The sequence below is a fragment of the Oratosquilla oratoria genome, unplaced genomic scaffold (genome assembly GCF_046742065.1).
Source record: "Oratosquilla oratoria isolate Oo_2021 unplaced genomic scaffold, ASM4674206v1 SCAFFOLD90, whole genome shotgun sequence".
NCBI lineage: Eukaryota > Metazoa > Arthropoda > Malacostraca > Stomatopoda > Squillidae > Oratosquilla > Oratosquilla oratoria.
This window is the reverse complement of record NW_027467754.1, coordinates 448,013-470,313: the sequence shown is the minus strand read 5'-3', so window position 1 is coordinate 470,313 and position 22,301 is coordinate 448,013.

Below are 22,301 nucleotides of genomic sequence, written 5' to 3'. Positions count from 1 at the left end.
GATCATTATCATAAGAATGATCAAACACAGACATTTTCCTGACCATCAATTAGCAAATGAAAGGCTGCTACCCTCTCTCTGAGGGCCGCATTATAGCTTATTTATTTCTAGGAGAAAGGGAGGGAGGGAGGGAGGGCCGCCACAGATGAAAGCCTTTGAGGGCCGCATGTGGCCCTTGGGCCGCAGGTTACACAGGGCTCATCTAGAACTCTAAGTGGAGTGTCCGAAGGAAGATCATCGAGTCATCATTAATTAAAAATTACCCAAGTTGTAATAGATTTAAAGGACAATGGTCATCAGATTGTTTAACAACATTAGCAATAAAAAAATTACATAATGCAGATGGCTTGGAAGACAGCAATCGTTACCAAGGTAAAGTTACTTGAGCCACCTTTCCATGTTCGCAATGTATCCCTTTGTACCGATTAATTATATAACACTTGTACACTATGTAACTATTCGCTGAAGAGGACCACAGAGAGTGGTCGAAATATACGGTTAATTCTATTCTTCATCCGTTTACTTTCTCCGATAGTGGGATTCTTTCATCTTCCCTATGTTTCATGACATAATCCCCCCCCTCTCTCTCTCTATCTCTCTCTCTCTCTCTCTCTCTCTCTCTCTCTCTCTCTCTCTCTCTCTCTCTCTCTCTCTCTCTAATAAGAACACGGGTACGTGTGTTCACTTATGTAAAGTAGCCCACTTGGAAAAAAGAAATTAATGAAGCAGAGCGCTTTCGAATATTACATCCAATGCAAAAAGTACTTCTGCACTGGATGTAATATACGAAAGTGCTAAAAAAAATCTACCTATCTCTTTCTCTCTCTCTCTCTCTCTCTCTCTCTCTCTCTCTCTCTCTCTCTCTCTCTATCTCTCTCGAAGAAAAAACACCACTCTAAAAAATAGAAATAAATAAATAATAAAAATCCACCACTCTAAGATTTTTTTTCACCATCTAAAAGAGACAAAACAAAAAACACAGTCCACACCTCTAGAAAAAAAAAAAAAAATCGACAAGAGAGACTGCTTCACTTTGACCAAGTGCGACGGTTCGTTCCCAGTGGCGTCTTTTCCTTGGGTTTGGTGCAAACAGACCTGTGACCGAAAGGGAGTTGACACCAAGTGGTACCGATTCACAGTCTCGAAAGGTCTGCGACAGGTAGGCAGGCAGGCAGTCAGGCAGGCCTAGCAAGGCGGCCGATGTGTGACTGACAGAGCTGCTCAAGAAATTCACCTTTTGCCTCGGAGCCCTGACGTCAGTCTTGATCAACGACCACACGGAAAGGGACCCTGCCTATAGATGGAGTCATTCTAGGAAGTTACCCCTGAGGTCTTTTTCTCGAATGGCTACATTAAATGTGGGAACATTTAGAGGACAGGAAGATATCATATAGTTAAAAAAAACACGCCTTGCTGGGCTGAAAATATCAAAGAGACTGTTAAAACAAAAAAGAAGAAATTCCGAAAATGGAAGAAAAGGAGAATAAAAAATCGCTGCTAGAAGAGAGGAAGAAAGAGCAAAAAAAAAAAAAAAAAAAATCATAAAAAGAACAGGATTTACTAGGAGCTAGAAAGCTTATTTATTTGACTTTGTAGCGTGGAATTTAATGAACCATGCCCTTGGTTCAACTTGGCCGGTGACATGATTCGAACCGCCATCCCCTTGACCTTCGCCGCAAGTAACGACGCCCTAACCCGCTCAGCCAGCGAGCGTATTTACAGTATAGCTAAAACCTGAAAAAGGGCATCAGCACCGCCGTCATATGCTGTTAGAGTTGAAAATGGAGAAGAATTTAACAGAAAATTTGAAGAAAAAAAACTACTATAAAAAACTGTTGAATATAATACCAAATAATGTGGAACCAAATGAATCAGAGAACAATATAGATGGAATTCTAGAATTAAACGAAGGATCAATTACAGTTGATGAAATGACGTCATTAAAACAAATTAAATATGGCATACCTACAGGAGAAGACACGATTCCATCAGATATATTAAAGAATATTGGGAAAGAAGGGATTCTATTGGTAAAAGACATCTTGAGCAAATTCTGGGATGCAGGAAAAATTCCTGAGGATTAGACTGAATATGTAATAAACCCAATATATAGAAATAAAGGAGACAGACCGGATTACAAAATCTACAGAAGAATATCTTTGATGCCACATATAGCAAAAGTTTATGAAAAAATGCTAGAAAAGAGACTGAGAGGGATGTAGAGGACAATTTTGATGAATGATATTGTGACTTTAGACCTGCAGGATCCACCGTAGATCTAATTTTTGCCCTGAAAATGCTGTCTAAGAAAAACTGGGAGTGGAATAAGAAAATTTATGTAGCCTTAGTGGATCTGGTAAAAGCCTTCGATCGGGTACCTAGGAAATCCTTGTGTAACATTTTAGACAAGGAAGAGTATGACATACCCTCAGAATTAAAAGGGCCATAAAGAGCACTTGCACAAATAATGCATAACAAGTTAAGACCCAGGAAGCAAAATTAATGGAAAATATTTCATTGTGACTTCAGGAGTAAAATAGGGAAGTGTGCTTTCTCCACTTTTGTTTATTGTCATTATGGGCTATTGTGGGAAGCTAGTCTAAATAATTCTTAAAGTTTCGAACTGAACTACATTCCACTGCTTCTGCAGGAAGTTTATTCCATGGGCACCTTTCCCTTGTCTTATGGGACTTGTATGTGTGGTCTGACGATCACAAAGTCATTTTATCTATTTGACAGTTAAGTCTTCAGCTTTTCAATTCAAATCATCAGTTATTTTTTTTCAGTAATTCTGTTTATCCAAAAGCTGTTTTATTCAGCTGAGGGAAGCATCTCTCTAGGTCAAGCCTTTGACTCTGTTTTAAATTTCGTATATTTAGTCTTTATGTCGCCAGGCGATTTCATTCAGCTGAGGGGAGAGTATTCTGCCCCTGTATATGGCTCTTTAAGACGAGTTCATTTACTGAACCTTTTCACTATTCCATGCCCTTTTCTGTTTGTTGCTCCTCATGTCTTTTTCTCTCTTCATGGCTCGTTCTGATGAAATCTTTTTTTCAGTTCTGCCATTATGGTGACTAAGGAGAGACTTCTATCTTTCTGGTGTGGACGTTTTCCATCTCTAATGGGCTTTCTCCTTTATGCACGGGTTCGGTAGCAAAAGGCTCTTGCTCACAAAAGCAATTTAACCCTTTATGATGAGACTCCTTTTCTGTCTCGTGATTGTCGAGGGGTCATTGTTGTTGATGCCAGTCTTGCATGACCAGCAAAGGCCAGAATAGATTTGGGCTCGATTTTCTTCCTTGCCAAGAATCCGTAATTTGAGGATTATTCTTTGTTGTCAAGTCGACTCCGGAGAAAATTATGCGGTTTCTCTTTCATTAACGTTCAAAAACGTTTTATTGCTCCTTTAGATATTTCAATTACTTTCATCACTTCCTGTAGTTGTCCATTTTCATAATACATTTTTTTCTAACTTCCTTTGAATTCGAGCTGGTGAAACATGTTGGTTACTCGGTCTTAAGGGCGAGTACCAAGAAAGCAGAAGGTCTGACGATGTGATAGCCTCTGTTCGCACTCGACCACGAACTGAGGCTGGTCATCTTTGCCCACCCCCCTCGCCTCAAGGTCGGAATTACTAATGCAAAATCTACTCGGAGATGACCGAGACCTGGAAAGACCACTGACGGAATTCTCGAGGCTAGCTGAAGCTGCGACACGGGGGATTGAGGCGAGGGACAAGATGAAGACAAGGTTTCCCTGATGACGAAGCTGAAGTCCGGTGGGAATATTTCCATCATCCCGTCGAGGCAAGTTTCTAACTGTACCTCGTTGCTATATTCACCTTTGTTTCCAATGTCAAAAATTGGAAGGGCACGCTTGCTGGTCAAAACTTATTTCCTTCTTTAAATTTCTCTTTATGTTTTCATAAAGTCATTTTTTCAGAGCTGAGAGAGATTTTTCCTGGGTATGTTCATCGTACAATGCTAATGTCAATTTTAGCTAAAAGATGATGAGGGCGTATGGGGCTTGATTAATCCTTTTTATGGCGCTTTTGTATAGGTGGAGAGACTTCCTTGTCGTTAGCTTCTGGTAGACCTCGTTTACTGTTCTTCCTTTTGGGGGTCTGGGGGTTCTGTTTCCTCTTGCGTTTCCTTTTCAGGTACAATTTCCCGAAGGCTTCATGAGGGAAGAGCTTAGGATCGGGGTCCTCGAGCTCGTCCCCTTCCTTGGAGCGGCCAAGACCCTTCAGCCAAGGGTGGGACAAGATCCCATGGAGGGTGGGCCGCTCCCATGGGTCCATTGCGAAGCATTTCATAGTTAAGTCACGGCATTTAAGGGGAAGGTCGTCGGGGAAGGGCGGGTTAGCTTTTATGATCTCGTCTTTGTCGTAGAGGGGATCGTCCTTGCACACCAGGTAGTAGAGGAGTGTCCCAAGGCTCCACACAGTCGCCGGGACATGCAGGAACTCTCCATCGGCGATATATTCTGGTGGCCAGTAAATAGTTGTCCCGCCTGTATGTCCTCCCATGTATCCTCTAATGGTTTCCCCACAACCGAAGTCGATTAGAGTAATAGAGAGGCCTCAATGGGCACTCACTCTCACTCACTTCTTCTTCTTCTTCTTCTCCTTCTTCTTCTTCCTCTTTGCGTTCTTCTTCTTCTTGTTCTTCTTCTTCTTCTTCTTCTTCTTGTTCTTCTTTTTCGTATTCTTCTTCGCGTTTTTTTTCTTCTTCTTCTCCTTCTTCTTCTTCTTCTTCTTCTTCTTGTTCTTCTTCTTCTTCTTCTTCTTCTTCTTCTTCTTCTTCTTCTTATTTTTCTTCTTCTTCGTCTTCCTCTTCTTCTTATTATTATTATTCTTCTTTGCCTTCTTCTTGTTCTTGTTGTTGTTGTTGTTGTTCTTCTTCTTCTTCTTCTTCTTCTTCTTCTTTTTCTTCTTCTTCTTCTTTTTTTCTGCTTCTTTTACGTATTCTTCTTTCTCATCTTCTTGTTCTTGTTCTTCTTCTTCTTCTTCTTGTTCTTCTTATTCTTCTTAGGGTTCTTCTTCTTTTTTCTTCTTCTTTGCGTTCTTCGCGTTTTTTTTTATTTTTCTTCTTCTTGTTCTTCTTGTTCTTCTTGTTCTTCTTGTTCTTCTTCTTCTTTTTCTTGCACTACTTTTTTTCTTATTATTATTATTCTTTCTCTTCCTCTTGTGCGCGTTCTTCGTCTTTGTGTTCTTCTTCTTCTTTTTCTTCTTCTTCTTCTTCTTTTTTTCTTCTTCTTATTTTTCGCGTTCTTCTTCGCGTTCTTCCTCAACTTCTTCTTCTTCGCGTTGTTTTTCTTCTTCTCCGCGTTCTATTTCTTCTTCTCCTTCTTTTTCTTCTTCTTATTTTACTTCTTCTTCTACTTCTTCTTCTTCTTCTTTTTTCTTCTTCTTCGACTTCTTCTTTTTCTTCTTCTTTTTCATAACGTTATTCTTCTTCTTCTTCTTCTTCTTCTTCTTATTCTTTGTGGTCTTTTTTTTTTCATCTTCCTTCTTTTTTTCTTTTTCTTCTTCTTCCATGTGTACTTCTTCGCGTTCTTCTGTTGTTTCTTTTTTCTTTTTCTTCTTCCTCCTTCTCTTCTTCTTCTTCTCCTTTTTCTTCTTCTTCTTCTTCTTCTTCTTCTTCTTCTTCTTCTTCTTCTTCTTCTTCTTCTTCTTCTTCTTCTTCTTCTTCTTCTTCTTCTTCTTCTTCTTCTTCTTCTTCGCGTTGTTGTTTTTTGCGTTCTTCTTCTTCCCGTCTTCTTTTTCTTGTTCTTATTCTTCTTATTTTTTCTTGTTCTTCTTTTTCTTCTTTTCTCTTATTTCATATGTATCACTGAATTTGAAAGTACAAAAATCTTAGATTCTTTCCGTCATTGTTTGAGCAATGTAATTTGTAGCTTCGTGTTTTCTGTTATTGCAACAAAATTATTCTGATTCTTTATATTTTCATTTTAGTAAAAAATGCCAATAAAACAAAGTGGTAAGAGAGTCATAGCAGATTTGTGAGAGCTTTACATTGTGTAAGGTGTACAAGAGGATAGAGATTGAAATATCCTTAAGTTCTAAAAACCTTCAAGAATACAATACTTAGTCTCTCCTTGCCACATTATACATATTGATTTTTGACTGACATAATCCATTTCAAGACTCTTTACACATTACATATCAGATAACACTGGGGAACACTCATTTTGTTGCATTTAAAAAAAGACTTTTCTATAGTCAACTTGAGTGTGCTGATTTCAAATCTGAAGTCGGGTTTTGTCTGCAAGCTACAGATTTTATGCAATTTGACATTTTTATTTATTTTTTACATTTTCGTTATTATAGGAAATTGCAATATCAGCCACAATTCTTTTGTTCACTTGAATCTTAAAACAGTATGAAAGCCATTTCTGTACATTTATTAAGGCAAAAGAAACAGAACATTAACAGAACATCTATCCCAAAGTTAGATTAGCATCCTTCAGAACATCACCACAGCTGATGGAAGCTTATCAATTTCTTTGTGTATTTTTTCAGGCAGGAATTTGCGTTTGTAACTTTTGCGTTTGTACATTTCATCTGGGCAATTTCGTTTAATGCTCCAGCAGTAGTCAGCCATCATACTTTTGTCCCAGCGCCCTTGGTAGCGTTCTTCCATGATCTTTAGGTCTTGGTGGAATCGTTCTCCTTGTTCGTCACTCACAGCCCCCAGGTTGTTAGGGAACTGATCAAGGTGGCTGTTCAAAAAATGAAGCTTGATGCTCATGTTGCACCCGAGATCACGAAAAGCGAGGAGCATTCTGTTCACAAGTTCACTGTAGTTCTCCGCCTTATTGTTTCCAGGGAAGTTCTGAACGACTGCCACAAAGGATAACCATGCTGCCCTTTCTAAAGCGGTCATCTTAGCAACAAACTGATCATCACGAATTAGGGTTCGAATCTGTGGGCCATCAAACACGCCTGCTTTGATCTTCTCAAATGATAACCCTGGTAAAGCTGTGATGATGTGTTGGAAACATTCACCTTCGGTTTCCAGTGCCTTGACAAATTGTTTCATCAAACCTAATTTGATGTGAAGAGGAGGAAAGATGATCTTATCTCTGTTTACAATTGGGTCTTGTATGATATTTGGCATGCCTGCTTCAAGGATGTCACGAATAGGCCAGTCCTTCTGGACCCAATGTCTGTCTCGTGCTCGGCTGTCCCACATACAGAGGAAACATGGAAACTTGGTGAAACCTTTCTGTTGTCCAAGAAGAAAGTTGACCATCTTTAAGTCTACACAAATTATCCAATTGTGCTCATGATACTTTAATAAGTCCATGACCATTCTCATATCATCATAGTCTTCCCGCAAATGCACTGAGTGACCGACAGGTACTGCTCCATAAACATTGCCATTATGTAAAAGAACACACTTTAGACTGCGTTTTGAACTGTCTAAAAAGATTCTCCATTCAGCAGGACTATAGTAAGGTACACCCAGTTCTTTGAGAAGCCCTGGGATGTCATGGCAGTAAACAAACTGTCTGTCTTTTGAAAAGAAGGTCACAAAAAGCTGGTCACGCTTTCTGAAATATGATACTTTAACAGAGTGATCAACAAGATTTCTGCCTTGTAATCTTGATGCCAAAAGCTCTGCTGCTTTCTTTGAAAGACCTAAATCCCGCACTAAATCATTCAGTTCAGCCTGGGGAAGAGGCTTAGGGACGGGGAAAGGTTCAGTGTCTGAAGAACAGTCCTCCGATTGTGAACACTTTTCTGACAATTCACTGTCACAACTGTCTTGCTGGCTTGTATCATGTCCAATGTCTTTATCGTCCAATGAAGGCAAGCCTTTGAAAACTGGAACAGGTACTTCTTTAGAGTGCGGAACAGGCCGAATAGCTGAGGGAATGTTCGGATACGTAATCTTATGTCGGTTTTTCTTCCCAACACCCGTTGTGTTTACCATGCAGAAATAACAGTCAGTTACATGGTTGGTGGGTTCGCGCCAAATCATTGGAACTCCAAAAGGCAGACCTTTGCGTTTTCCTTTGGTCCAGTCTCGAAGCATTTCCTCACAATTGTGGCACACAACATGAGGAGCCCATTGCTTGTCTTGATCACCAAGATGAACTTCAAAATATGCCTTGTAGGCACGCTTGACGAACGAGGATATGTTACGTCTCTGACGATTGAGTGTGTAGCATCCACATATGTAGCAGAAGGCATCAGGCTTGTTTCTGCAATGATGTCTCATTCTGGAAGCCATGTTTGAACTGAAACAAACGAAGAATGATCAAAATATTAGAAGCTATCTATATATATGGACGTTAAAATGCTTATACATGGTTTACGCAAGTTCACATATGTACAATTTCATTAACCTCAAATTGCATACAAACTAGAGCTTGTAGAGAAAAACTAATTTCAGATTTGAAATCAGCGCCTAAAACTCTTTCAAAATCCGTTAAAATATCCAATGCAACTCAAAGTTACTGAAAAAGTGTTCCCCTGTGTAATCTATTGATTGATTGATTTATTTATCTATCTTTTTATTTAGTTATTTATTTATTGTCTTTTTCATCTCAAAAACTCCGAAGCCTACTTTGTACCCTTTTCTGGAAGCTTCTGTCCGTCTGCATCCTTCTCGCCAGGACCAGTCAATCAAAACGTCACCGCATCGGTCTGTGCGCGCGTGTGTGATTAAGGACACTTTTGTCTTCCTGTATGTAAATTTCACGACAAGAACTCATATGCACAGACGTGTGTCACAGGAACGCTTTGTAAGCAGACGAGATTTTCGGATGAATGTGGGTTGGCTTCCCAGCGTTAATTAACGCCCATCTTGTACGTACATCAAGGGAAATTCAATTCTACAGTATACAGTAATCCGCATATAATATTTCATGCTAGTTATACAGAATATGTATTTATTTATTATTAATATTATTATCATTATTATTATTATTATATATATATATATACATATGTATATATATATATATATATATATATTGATAAGTATTTTAGACAAATTATTTGGATGATGGAGAACATAAACATAGGGGAAGGCTCGAAACCCTAAACACTCTAACGTTTCGTTCGCGTAGAACTTCTTCAGAAAGTGTATGTAGAACTGCACTTGAAGTTTATGTACTAAATCTAATTACCTTTGCGGACACTTGGGAAAGGTCGTTTTTCTGGCGTATTCTAGAAGTTCTACGTGAACGAAACGTTAAAGTGTTTAGGGTTCCGAGCGTTCCCCTGTGTTTATGTTCTCCATCATCCATATATATATATATATATATATATATATACATGTGTGTGTGTGTGTGTGTGTGTGTGTGTGTGTGTGTGTGTGTGTGTGTGTGTGTGTGTGTGTGTGTGTGTGTGTGTGTGTGTGTGTGTGTGTGTGTGTGTGTGTGTGTGTGTGTGTGTGTGTGTGTATGTGCGCGCGCGCGTGTGTGTAAGTGTATCTACTGGCAACCATAGGGGGGAAGGGGGAGACAATACAATGTGAGGTGGGGGGATGACCTTACCCCTATCGCCTGACCAACACATAAGGGTCAATCTGGCGGAAATATCTCGGTGACCATTTGGGTTATCAATTTATCACATTTAAAATGACCATAGCTTAAGTTTATATTTTTGTCAAACGTGCCTGATATTAAGCAGGATTCTATTATATTTCTTTCTTGCAGGCTTTTTCCTTTAGCTAAAATTGTTGCCTTAGACCAATCAATATGATGGTTGTATAATGCTTTATGTTGGAATAACGCATTGTTTTCCTGGGCAGATCTCACACTATATTTATGTTGGGAAATCCTTGTTTCCAATTTTTTCCCAGTTTGTCCGATATAAAATTGATTACAGTCTTGGCAAGGAATTTTATAGATCACACCGTTGTTGTGGTCATATTTAAAAGCTACTTTTATATCCAATTTTTTTGAGTAGGTTAACAATTCTAAGAAAATTTTCATGAAAAGGAAGGACAAGTGTATTTAGTTGCTTATGGTTTCCTTGTTATTGAATGCAAATTTTGTGAAAGCGTTTCTTGGCGGTGTTGTGACATTGATTAAGAATATGAATAGAATATCTTAACTTTTCCCCAATATTCCGGATAGTTCTAAATTCATCATCAATAAATTAAGGATCGGAAATCCTGTAAGCTCTCAAGTACATGGAAATAAAAACTGATCTTTTTACATTGATGTGGTGATTGGAATAAAAATTAACATAGGAAAGAATATTGGTAGGTTTTCTATAGACTTTAGTTTTCAGAGTACCATTATCTCTAATAATTTCAACATCTAAAAAGGGTAATCTGTTGTTATTTTCTATCTCAAGAGTGAAGTTAATGGAGGGTACCAGTGAATTTAAATTAACAAGAAAATCATCAATGGAATGATTATTAGGCCAGAAACACAAAACATCGTCTAAATATCTGAACCAAATGACTTTTTCATCTTCAATAGTTGGTAATAAATATTTTTCAAAATATTCTATGTAAATGTTAGCTAAAACCGGTGAAAGAGGATTTCCCATAGCCATCCCGAAAGCCTGTGTGTAATATTTTCCCTCGAAGACAAAAGAAGAATTATTTACACACAGACTTATTACATACATATACCAAGGCTTTTTCCCCCTTACAAGGGAGGTAGCCAAAAAGGGAAAGGCATAAAAACACTCCCACCCATTTCATCCCTACATACACTCCACACCCCTCCCACCCTCCCTCTCATCTGAGCACCTCCTGGATGACGGGTCATCCCTGCACCCTGCCCACCGCCCTGGGTCAGAAGCAGTGTCGCAAGACACAGCACATCCACAGCAAGGCCGCTTCATTTAATCGGCGACCCCCCCTCTCCGTCCCCCCTTGCATATAAGGAGAGGACGGGGAGAAAATCCCTTCGGGCTGCGTCAAAATTTACTCACACATACTACCCCACCCCCCACCCCCCTGCCCATTCCTCCTCATGCAATCACAACATCATCCATATACAACCATTCTCCACTCACCTCTGTCTTCCGTCCTCTCCCTTCCTTCCTCAACAGACATTCCCCTCTTCCCCAAAGCCCCCTTCACCCCATCCATCCACCTCATCCTAGGACGTCCCCTCATGTTCACTCCCTCCACATCTGCCTTCCATACCTCTTTTACTAGTCTTTCTTCACTCATTCTTTCCATGTGTCCAAACCATCCTAATATTTTTTCATCAACCCTATCTCCCAAATCCTTTTTCACCCCTGTTCTCCTCCTCACCTCCTCATTTCTCACTCTATCCAGCCTAGTAACCCCCACCATACTTCTCAGACACCTCATCTCAAACACATTCAAACTCCTTCTCTCTTCTTCTCTTATGTTCCACGTTTCTGCCCCATACAGTGCTGTTGGCACAATCACTCCTTCATACAGTCTCCTCTTCGCATCCATTCACAAATGTCTATTCCTCATTACACTCTTTAATCCACCAAGGCATTTACTCGCTTCTCTCAATCTACATTCTACCTCCACCTTCACTCCACCTTTTCCTGCTACACTTGCACCCAAGTATCTAAAACTATCCACTTCCTCCAGTCGCTCTCCCTTAATGTTCACTTCCAGTCTACTGCCACCTTCACCCCTTGTACATCTCATCACCTTACTTTTACCTACATTTATCTTTTAGCTTTCTTCTATCACATACTCTCCCAAACTCTGCCACCAACTTCCTCAATCCCTCCTCTGACCCTGCCACAAGCGCAGTGTCGTCCGCAAACAACAGCTGGCTCACCTCCCACTTTTCTCCATTTTCTTTAACCATCTCCAATCCCTGACCCACCACCCTAGCATTCACCTCTCGCACCACCCCATCCATGTATAAGTTGAACAGCCAGGGCGACATAACGCCTTATTAATTTGATAAATTTTTTACAAGGGATACCATCAATACTGTTACCTGGAATATTTGGGAGAAAGGTTAAAACATCTTTAATTGGGACAAGTGTAAAAAGCCCAGTGACATCGAAACTAACTAATTTGTAAGGATAACCAATGTTAAGAGATTTAATCCTTTGAATCAAGTCTTCACTATTTTGAATAAATGAGTTAGAAATAGTGCCTACAAATGGAGAAAGCTTTGTCACAAGCCACTTAGAAAGCTTATAGCTTACAGAGCCTACACAACTGATGATGGGCCTAACGGGATGATTTGGTTTGTGAGTTTTAATAAGCCCACACAAATAAGGTGTTGAAGGATTTGGTGTAGAGAAATGTTTAATCAAATCTTCTCTGCCTTTAAGTAAAGTTCTTAATTCTTTATGAAAATTCTTATCAACTGAGTCACTAGGATCTTTGTTAAGTTCAGAATAAGTGTTTTTATCTTGTAAATGATCAATTACTTTGTTATCATAATCACTTTTATCCATAATAACCAAGGTGTTGCTTTTATCAGCCTTAGTTATGCGTGGAGTGGAGTGGAGATGAAGTGGAGTGGGATGTAGGCAAACATGCAAAAAAGAAAATAAAGAAAATTAATGAAGACAAATAAAAGTGGAAAGAAAAATAGAAAAAGAAAATTAAAGCAGAGACAAAATGAAAGAAATGAAACATAAAAAAAATGAAACCGAAGAGAAAATGGAAGCAAAAAAGAAAATGGAAGCGGCGAGAAAACGAAAACGAGGAAACAGAACAGGAGGGTAGCCAACTAGTCGAATACGATCGACTGGTCGATCACAAGCCCGTTTTTAGTCAATCACAATCCTGTTTTAGTTCGATCACACTAGTGCAGTACAGAGAAGAATGACCAAAACGATACATGGACTCAGAAATTTGCCTTACGAGGAGAGGCTTAGGCACCTTAACTTACACTCTCTGGAAAGACGCAGAGTGCGGGGTGATCTAATAGAGGTGTTCAAGTGGATCAAAGGCTTTAACTAGGATGATGCAAACAAGGTCATCATATCAAAACAACAGGGCAGGACTCGCAGTAATGGATTTAAGCTGGACAAATTTAGATTTAAGAAGGAAATAGGCAAGAATTGGTTTACTAACAGGGTGGTCGACGAATGGAATAGACTTAGTAACCACGTAGCTAGTGAGCGCTGAAACTATCAGTTGTTTTAAGAAACGGTTAGACAACTTTATGGATGGGGATGACAGGTGGTGATGGATATGGAGCTGCCTAGTGCAGGCCTTATGGTCTCTTGCAGTCTCCTCCTTCATTCTTATGTTCTTATGTGCAATTCGACCTTCGGAAGTTGTCCTGAAAATAAGACGCTGTTAACAGCATATCCAGGCACTCACGATACATGCTTGGATTGTTAGATTTCTCTCTCTCTCTCTCTCTCTCTCTCTCTCTCTCTCTCTCTCTCTCTCTCTCTCTCTCTCTCTCTCTCTCTCTCTCTCTCTCTCTCTTTTCTGGGAATAAGTTAATATGCGTAATGATGGACTTGTCTGAACAGCATCACAGTTATTTATGAAGAAAAATGACTCCTCCTCGTTAGGCTGGTCGATCACATCAGGGTCTCACGGTAGAGAAAGGAAAATCATCTCTCACAAAAGGTTGGCCACCCCTGACATGGAAGAAGAGGAGGAAGAAGAGGGGGAAGAGGAGGGGGAGGAGAGGGAGGAGGAGGGAGAAGGGGAGGGGAGGGAGGAGAGGGAGGTGGAGGGAGGAGAGGGAGGTGGAGGGAGGAGAGGGAGGTGGAGGGAGAAGAGGAGGTGGAGGGTGAAGATGAGGTGGAGGGGAGAGAGGAGGTGGAGGGGGAGGATATGAGGGGAGGAGAGGAGAAGAGAGGAGAGGAGAGGGTAGGGGAGGAAATGGTAAGGGGAGGGGTAGGGGAGGAGTGGTATGGGGAAGCGAGGGGAGGGGAGGGGAGGAGGGGAGGGAGGGGAAAGGAGGAAAGGAAATGGGGAGCAAAGGGGAATTACAGAAAAAAATTATGGAGTGGAAGGGGAGGGAGGGAGGGGGGGCCCAGAAATAAGTGGAGAGGGGAGCAGACTAGGTGGGGGGGGGGCGCTACACCGTGTCAAAGCGTGGGAAGCGAGAGGGGAGACGACGACGACAGGACGATACAGGGGGAGGGGAAAGGGGGTGGGAGGGGAAAGGGGATGGGCGGGCAAGGGGCGAGTGGGTAAAAGGGGAGGAGGTGAAGGGAGAAGAGGGGAAAGGATGAAGAGGGGAAAGGACGAGCGAGGGGAAAGGGCGAAGAGGGAAAAGAACGAGGGTAAAGGACAAGGGAGGGAAAAGAAAGAGGGGAAAGGATGGAGAGGGGAAAGGACGAGGAGGGTAAAGGAGAAAGGGAATGAACGAGAAAGGGGGAAAGAACGAGAGGAAATGATGGAGTGGGGAAAGGACGAGGAGAGTAAAGGAGAAAGGGAATGGACGAGAAAGGGGGAATGAACGAGGGGAAATTACGAAGAAAGAAAGAGAAAAGAACGAGGGGAAAGAACGGAAAAGGTGTAAAGGACGAAGAGGGGTGGAGAAGGCAGATAGAGAAGGGGAACATGGAGGAAAGACAAGTAAGGATAAGCAGAAAGGGGGGGGAGGAGAGGGAAGAAGAGAGATGAGGAGAGGGGAGAGAAGTGGAAACGAAGGGAGATGAGAAAAGAGGGGAAGACCGGAGAGGGATGAGAAGGGGAGATATGAGGGGGGAGGGGGTAGAGGGGGAGATGGCGGGAGAGATGAGGAGAGGAGGGGAAATGAAAGGGATAGAGGAAAGAAGAGGAGAAAGAAGAGGTGCGAGGAGAGAGGAAAGGAGAGAGGAAAGGAGAGGGGAAAGGAGAGTGATTGATGAGGAGAGGGTAAAGGAGAGTGATTGATGAGGAGAGGGTAAAGGAGAGGGGAATGGAGAAAGGTCTTTTTCTTTTTCTTTTTCTTTTTCTTTTTCTTTTTCTTTTTCTTCTTCTTTTTCTTTTTCTTTTTCTTCTTCTTCTTCTTCTTTTTTTTTCTTCTTCTTCTTCTTCTTCTTCTTCTTCTTCTTCTTCTTCTTCGCGTTGTTGTTTTTTGCGTTCTTCTTCTTCGCGTCTTCTTTTTCTTGTTCTTATTCTTCTTATTTTTTCTTGTTCTTCTTTTCTCTTATTTCATATGTATCACTGAATTTGAAAGTACAAAAATCTTTTATTCTTTCCGTCATTGTTTGAGCAATGTAATTTGTAGCTTCGTGTTTTCTGTTATTGCAACAAAATTATTTTGATTCTTTATATTTTCATTTTAGTAAAAAATGCCAATAAAACAAAGTGGTAAGAGAGTAATAGCAGATTTGTGAGAGCTTTACATTGTGTAAGGTATACAAGAGGATAGAGATTGAAATATTCTTAAGTTCTAAAAACCTTCAAGAATACAATACTTAGTCTCTCCTTGCCACATTATACATATTGATTTTTGACTGACATAATTCATTTCAAGACTCTTTACACATTACATATCAGATAATCTATTGATTGATTTATTTATTTATCTATCTATTTATTTAGTTATTTATTTATTGTCTTTTTCATCTCAAAAACTTCGAAGCCTACTTTCTACCCTTTTCTGGAAGCTTCTGTCCGTCTGCATCCTTCTCGCCAGGACCAGTCAATCAAAACGTCACCGCATCGGTCTGTGCGCGCGTGTGTGATTAGGGACACTTTTGTCTTCCTGTATGTAAATTTCATGACAAAAACTCATATGCACAGACGTGGGTCACAGGAACGCTTTGTAAGCAGACGAGATTTTCGGATGTATGTGGGTTGGCTTCGCAGCGTTAATTAACGCCCATCTTGTACGTACATCAAGGGAAATTCAATTCTACAGTATACAGTAATCCGCATATAATATTTCATGCTAGTTATACAGAATATGTATTTATTTATTATTATTATATATATATTTATATATATATATATATACATATTTATATATATATATATACATATGTATATATATACATATATATATATATACATATATATATATATATACATACATATATATATATATATATATATATATATATATATACATATGTATATATATATATATTTATATATATATATATACATATGTTTATATACATATACATATGTATATATATATACATATATATATATACATATATATATATATATATATATATATATATATATATATATATATATATATATATATATATATATATTGATAAGTATCTTAGACAAATTATTTGGATGATGGAGAACATAAACATAGGGGAAGGCTCGAAACCCTAAACACTCTAACGTTTCGTTCGCGTATAACTTCTTCAGAAAGTGTATGTAGAACTGCACTTGAAGTTTATGTACTAAATCTAATTACCTTTGCGGACACTTGGGAAAGGTCGTTTTTCTGGCGTATTCTAGAAGTTCTACGTGAACGAAACGTTAGAGTGTTTAGGGTTCCGAGCGTTCCCCTGTGTTTATGTTCTCCATCATCCATATATATATATATATATATATATATATATATATATATATATATATATACATGTGTGTGTGTGTGTGTGTGTGTGTGTGTGTGTGTGTGTGTGTGTGTGTGTGTGTGTGTGTGTGTGTGTGTGTGTGTGTGTGTGTGTGTGTGTGTGTGTGTGTGTGTGTGTGTGTGTGTGTGTGTGTGTGTGTGTGTGTGTGTGTGTGTGTGTGTGTGTGTGTGTGTGTGTGTGCGTGTGTGTAAGTGTATCTACTGGCAACCATAGGGGGGAAGAGGGAGACAATACAATGTGAGGTGGAGACAATACAATGTGAGGTGGGGGGATGACCTTATCCCTATCGCCTGACCAACACATAAGGGTCAATCTGGCGGAAATATCTCGGTGACCATTTGGGTTATCAATTTATCACATTTAAAATGACCATAGCTTAAGTTTATATTTTTGTCAAACGTGCCTGATATTAAGCAGGATTCTATTATATTTCTTTCTTGCAGGCTTTTTCCTTTAGCTAAAATTGTTGCCTTAGACCAATCAATATGATGGTTGTATAATGCTTTATGTTGGAATAACGCATTGTTTTCCTGGGCAGATCTCACACTATATTTATGTTGGGAAATCCTTGTTTCCAATTTTTTCCCAGTTTGTCCGATATAAAATTGATTACAGTCTTGGCAAGGAATTTTATAGATCACACCGTTGTTGTTAGGAGGGCTGTTCTTAATAAAAGTTTTCTTAATGGTGTGGTCATATTTAAAAGCTACTTTTATATCCAATTTTTTGAGTAGGTTAACAATTCTAAGAAAATTTTCATGAAAAGGAAGAACAAGTGTATTTAGTTGTTTATGGTTTCCTTGTTTTTGAATGCAAATTTTGTGAAAGCGTTCCTTGGCGGTGTTGTGACATTGATTAAGAATATGAATAGAATATCTTAACTTTTCCCCAATATTCCGGATAGTTCTAAATTCATCATCAATAAATTAAGGATCGGAAATCCTGTAAGCTCTCAAGTACATGGAAATAAAAACTGATCTTTTTACATTGATGTGGTGATTGGAATAAAAATCAACATAGGAAAGAATATTGGTAGGTTTTCTATAGACTTTAGTTTTCAGAGTACCATTATCTCTAATAATTTCAACATCTAAAAAGGGTAATCTGTTGTTATTTTCTATCTCAAGAGTGAAGTTAATGGAGGGTACCAGTGAATTTAGATTAACAAGGAAATCATCAATGGAATGGTTATTAGGCCAGAAACACAAAACATCGTCTAAATATCTGAACCAAATGACTTTTTCATCTTTAATAGTTGGTAATAAATATTTTTCAAAATATTCTATGTAGATGTTAGCTAAAACCGGTGAAAGAGGATTTCCCATAGCCATCCGAAAGTCTCTGTGTAATATTTTCCCTCGAAGACAAAAGAAGAATTATTTACACACAGACTTATTGATTTAATAATTTTTTTACAAGGGATACCATCAATACTGTTACCTACAATATTTGGGAGAAAGGTTAAAACATCTTTAATTGGGACAAGTGTAAAAAGCCCAGTGACATCAAAACTAACTAATTTGTAAGGATAACCAATGTTAAGAGATTTAATCCTTTGAATCAAGTCTTCACTATTTTGAATAAATTAATTAGAAATAGTGCCTACAAATGGAGAAAGCTTTGTCACAAGCCACTTAGAAAGCTTATAGCTTACAGAGCCTACAAAACTGATGATGGGCCTAATAGGATGATTTGGTTTGTGAGTTTTAATAAGCCCACACAAATAAGGTGTTGAAGGATTTGGTGTAGAGAAATGTTTAATCAAATCTTCTCTGCCTTTAAGTAAAGTTCTTAATTCTTTATGAAAATTCTTATCAACTGAGTCACTAGGATCTTTGTTAAGTTCAGAATAAGTGTTTTTATCTTGTAAATGATCAATTACTTTGTTATCATAATCACTTTTATCCATAATAACCAAGGTGTTGCTTTTATCAGCCTTAGTTATGCGTGGAGTGGAGTGGAGATGAAGTGGAGTGGGATGTAGGCAAACATGCAAAGAAGAAAATAAAGAAAATTAATGAAGACAAATAAAAGTGGAAAGAAAAATAGAAAAAGAAAATTAAAGCAGAGGCAAAATGAAAGAAATGAAACATAAAAAAAAATGAAACCGAAGAGAAAATGGAAGCAAAAAAGAAAATGGAAGCGGTGAGAAAACGAAAACGAGGAAACAGAACAGGAGGGTAGCCAACTAGTCGAATACGATCGACTGGTCGATCACAAGCCCGTTTTTAGTCAATCACAATTCTGTTTTAATTCGATCACACTAGTGCAGTACAGAGAAGAATGACCAAAACGATACATGGACTCAGAAATTTGCCTTACGAGGAGAGGCTTAGGCACCTTAACTTACACTCTCTGGAAAGACGCAGAGTGCGGAGTGATCTAATAGAGGTGTTCAAGTGGATCAAAGGCTTTAACAAGGGTGATGCAAACAAGGTCATCATATTAAAACAACAGGGCAGGACTCGCAGTAATGGATTTAAGCTGGACAAATTTAGATTTAAGAAGGAAATAGGCAAGAATTGGTTTACTAACAGGGTAGTCGACGAATGGAATAGACTTAGTAACCACGTAGCTAGTGAGCGCTGAAACTACCAGTTGTTTTAAGAAACGGTTAGACAACTTTATGGATGGGGATGACAGGTGGTGATGGATATGGAGCTGCCTAGTGCAGGCCTTATGGTCTCTTGCAGACTCCTCCTTCATTCTTATGTTCTTATGTGCAATTCAACCTTCGGAAGTTGTCCTGAAAATAAGACGCTGTTAACAGCATATCCAGGCACTCACGATACTTGCTTGGATTGTTAGATTTCTCTCTCTCTCTCTCTCTCTCTCTCTCTCTCTCTCTCTCTCTCTCTCTCTCTCTCTCTCTCTCTCTCTCTCTCTCTCTCTTTTCTGGGAATAAGTTAATATTCGTAATGATGGACTTGTCTGAACAGCATCACAGTTATTTATGAAGACAAATGACTCCTCCTCGATCACATCAGGGTCTCACGGTAGAAAAAGGAAGATCATCTCTCACAAAAGGTTGGCCACCCCTGACATGGAAGAAGAGGAGGAAGAAGAGGGGGAAGAGGAGGGGGAGGAGAGGGAGGAGGAGGGAGAAGGGGAGGGGAGGGAGGAGAGGGAGGTGGAGGGAGGAGAGGGAGGTGGAGGGAGAAGAGGAGGTGGAGGGTGAAGATGAGGTGGAGGGGAGAGAGGAGGTGGAGGGGGAGGATATGAGGGGAGGAGAGGAGAAGGGAGGAGAGGAGAGGGTAGGGGAGGAAATGGTAAGGGGAGGGGTAGGGGAGGAGTGGTATGGGGAAGCGAGGGGAGGGGAGGGGAGGAGGGGAGGGAGGGGAAAGGAGGAAAGGAAATGGGGAGCAAAGGGGAATTACAGAAAACAAATTATGGAGTGGAAGGGGAGGGAGGGAGGGGGGACCCAGAAGTAAGTGGAGAGGGGAGCAGACTAGGTGGGGGCGGGGGCGCTACACCGTGTCAAAGTGTGGGAAGCGAGAGGGGAGACGACGACGACAGGACGATACAGGGGAGGGGAAAGGGGACGGGAGGGGAAAGGGGATGGGCGGGCAAGGGGCGAGTGGGTAAAAGGGGAGGAGGTGAAGGGAGAAGAGGGGAAAAGATGAAGAGGGGAAAGGACGAGCGAGGGGAAAGGGCGAAGAGGGAAAAGAACGAGGGTAAAGGACAAGGGAGGGAAAAGAACGAGGGGAAAGGATGGAGAGGGGAAAGGACAAGGAGGGTAAAGGAGAAAGGGAATGAACGAGAAAGGGGGAAAGAACGAGGGGAAATGATGGAGTGGGGAAAGGACGAGGAGAGTAAAGGAGAAAGGGAATGGACGAGAAAGGGGGAATGAACGAGGGGAAATTACGAAGAAAGAAAGGGAAAAGAACGAGGGGAAAGAACGGAAAAGGTGTAAAGGACGAAGAGGGGTGGAGAAGGCAGATAGAGAAGGGGAACATGGGGGAAAGACAAGTAAGGATAAGCAGAAAGGGGGGGGAGGAGAGGGAAGAGAGATGAGGAGAGGGGAGAGAAGTGGAAACGAAGGGAGATGAGAAGAGAGGGGAAGACCGGAGAGGGATGAGAAGGGGAGATATGAGGGGGGGGGGTAGAGGGGGAGATGGCGGGAGAGATGAGGAGAGGAGGGGGAATGAAGGAGATAGAGGAAAGAAGAGGAGAAAGAAGAGGTGCGAGGAGAGAGGAAAGGAGAGAGGAAAGGAGAGGGGAAAGGAGAGTGATTGATGAGGAGAGGGTAAAGGAGAGTGATTGATGAGGAGAGGGTAAAGGAGAGGGGAATGGAGAAAGGGATAGAAGGGGAGGAGAGGAGAGGGGAGAGGGATGGAAGGGAATGGAGGGAAGGGTAAAGGAGTGGAGTAGGATGGAGGGAGAATGGAGTGGGATGGAGTGGAGTGGAGGAAGTGGAATGGGAGGGAGTGGGGTGGACGGAATGGGTGGGATGGAGTGGAGTGGGAGGGAGTGGAGTGGGATGGAGGGAGTGGGTGGGTGGGATGGAGTGGAGTGGGAGGGAGTGGAGTTGGATGGAGTGGAGTGGGATGGAGTGTCCCACAGCAGCAGCAGCAGCAGCAGCGATGGGCACGGACCGTGGGAACCTTTCAAGACTTCCACGTCGTCAGCGGAGTCCAGAGAGGGGAGGGGGAGGGGGAGTCGAGAGGGGGGGAGAGGGGGTAAGGGGGGAGGGGAGAGAGGGGTAAAGGGGAGAGAGGGGTAAGAGAAGAGAGGGGTATAGAGAAGAGAGGGGACGGGGAGAGGGGGAAGGGGAGAGGGGGAATTGGAGAGGGGGAAGGGGAGAGGGAGAGGGGGAGGGGGAAGGGGGAGAGGGGTAAGGGGAGAGGGGGAAGGGGAGAGGGGGAAGGGGGATGGGGAAGGGAAGAGGGGAAAAGGTGAAGAGAAGGTGAAGAGGAAGAAGAGGAAGAGAAGACGAAGAGAAGGAAAAGGAGGACGAGGAGGGAGAAGAAAAAGAGAAGAAAGAGAAGAGAAAGAAGAGGAGAGAGAGGAAGAAGAGGAAGAAGAGAAGGAAGACGAGAAAGGACAAAGAGGAGGAAGAGGAAGAAGAAGAGGAGGAAGTGCAAGAAGGTGGAAAAGGAGAATGAAGATGAGGGTGAGGAGGAGGAAGAGGAGTGGGAGGAGGAAGAGGAGTGGAAGGAGGAAAAGGAGAAAGAGGAGTGGGAGGAGGAAGAGGAGGAAGGGGTGGGAGAAAGTGGAGGAAGAGTAGTAGGAGAAAGAGGAGGAAGAGGAGAGGAAGAGAGTGGAGGAAGAGGAGTGGGAGGAGGAAGAGGAGGAGGAAAAAGAGGAGGAAGAGAAGAGGGGAGAGGAGGAAGAGGGGTGGGAGGAGGATAAGGAGGAAGAGGAGGATAAGGAGAAGGAGGATAAGGAGGAGGAGGAGGATAAGGAGGAGGAGGATAAGGAGGAGGAGGGTAAGGAGGAGGAGGAGGATAAGGAGGAGGAGGATAAGGAGGAGGAGGAGGAGGAGGAGGAGGATAAGGAGGAGGAGGATAAGGAGAAGAGGATAAGGAGGAGGAGGAAGAGGAGGAGGAAGAGGAGGAGGAGGAGGAGGAGGAGGAGGCGGTAGTCCCAGAGGAAAGTTAAAGACCAGGGCCCGTTTACACAAAACTTGTTAGCACTAACAAATAGCTGTTAAGGGTGACAAATTCCTGTTAAGGCTAACATTTAGCTGTTAAGCACTAACAGTGGATACAGAAAACTTGTTAGGGCCTTAAAAGTACTGTTAAGGTAAAAGTGCTGTGGAGGACTATTAAGCTCTTAGGTAATTCCTGTTAGGAGAGAAGATGGCGGAGCAACAACAACAACTACAAAGACGACAGCGAGTATACCGACATCGACGGGACATATTTAACGA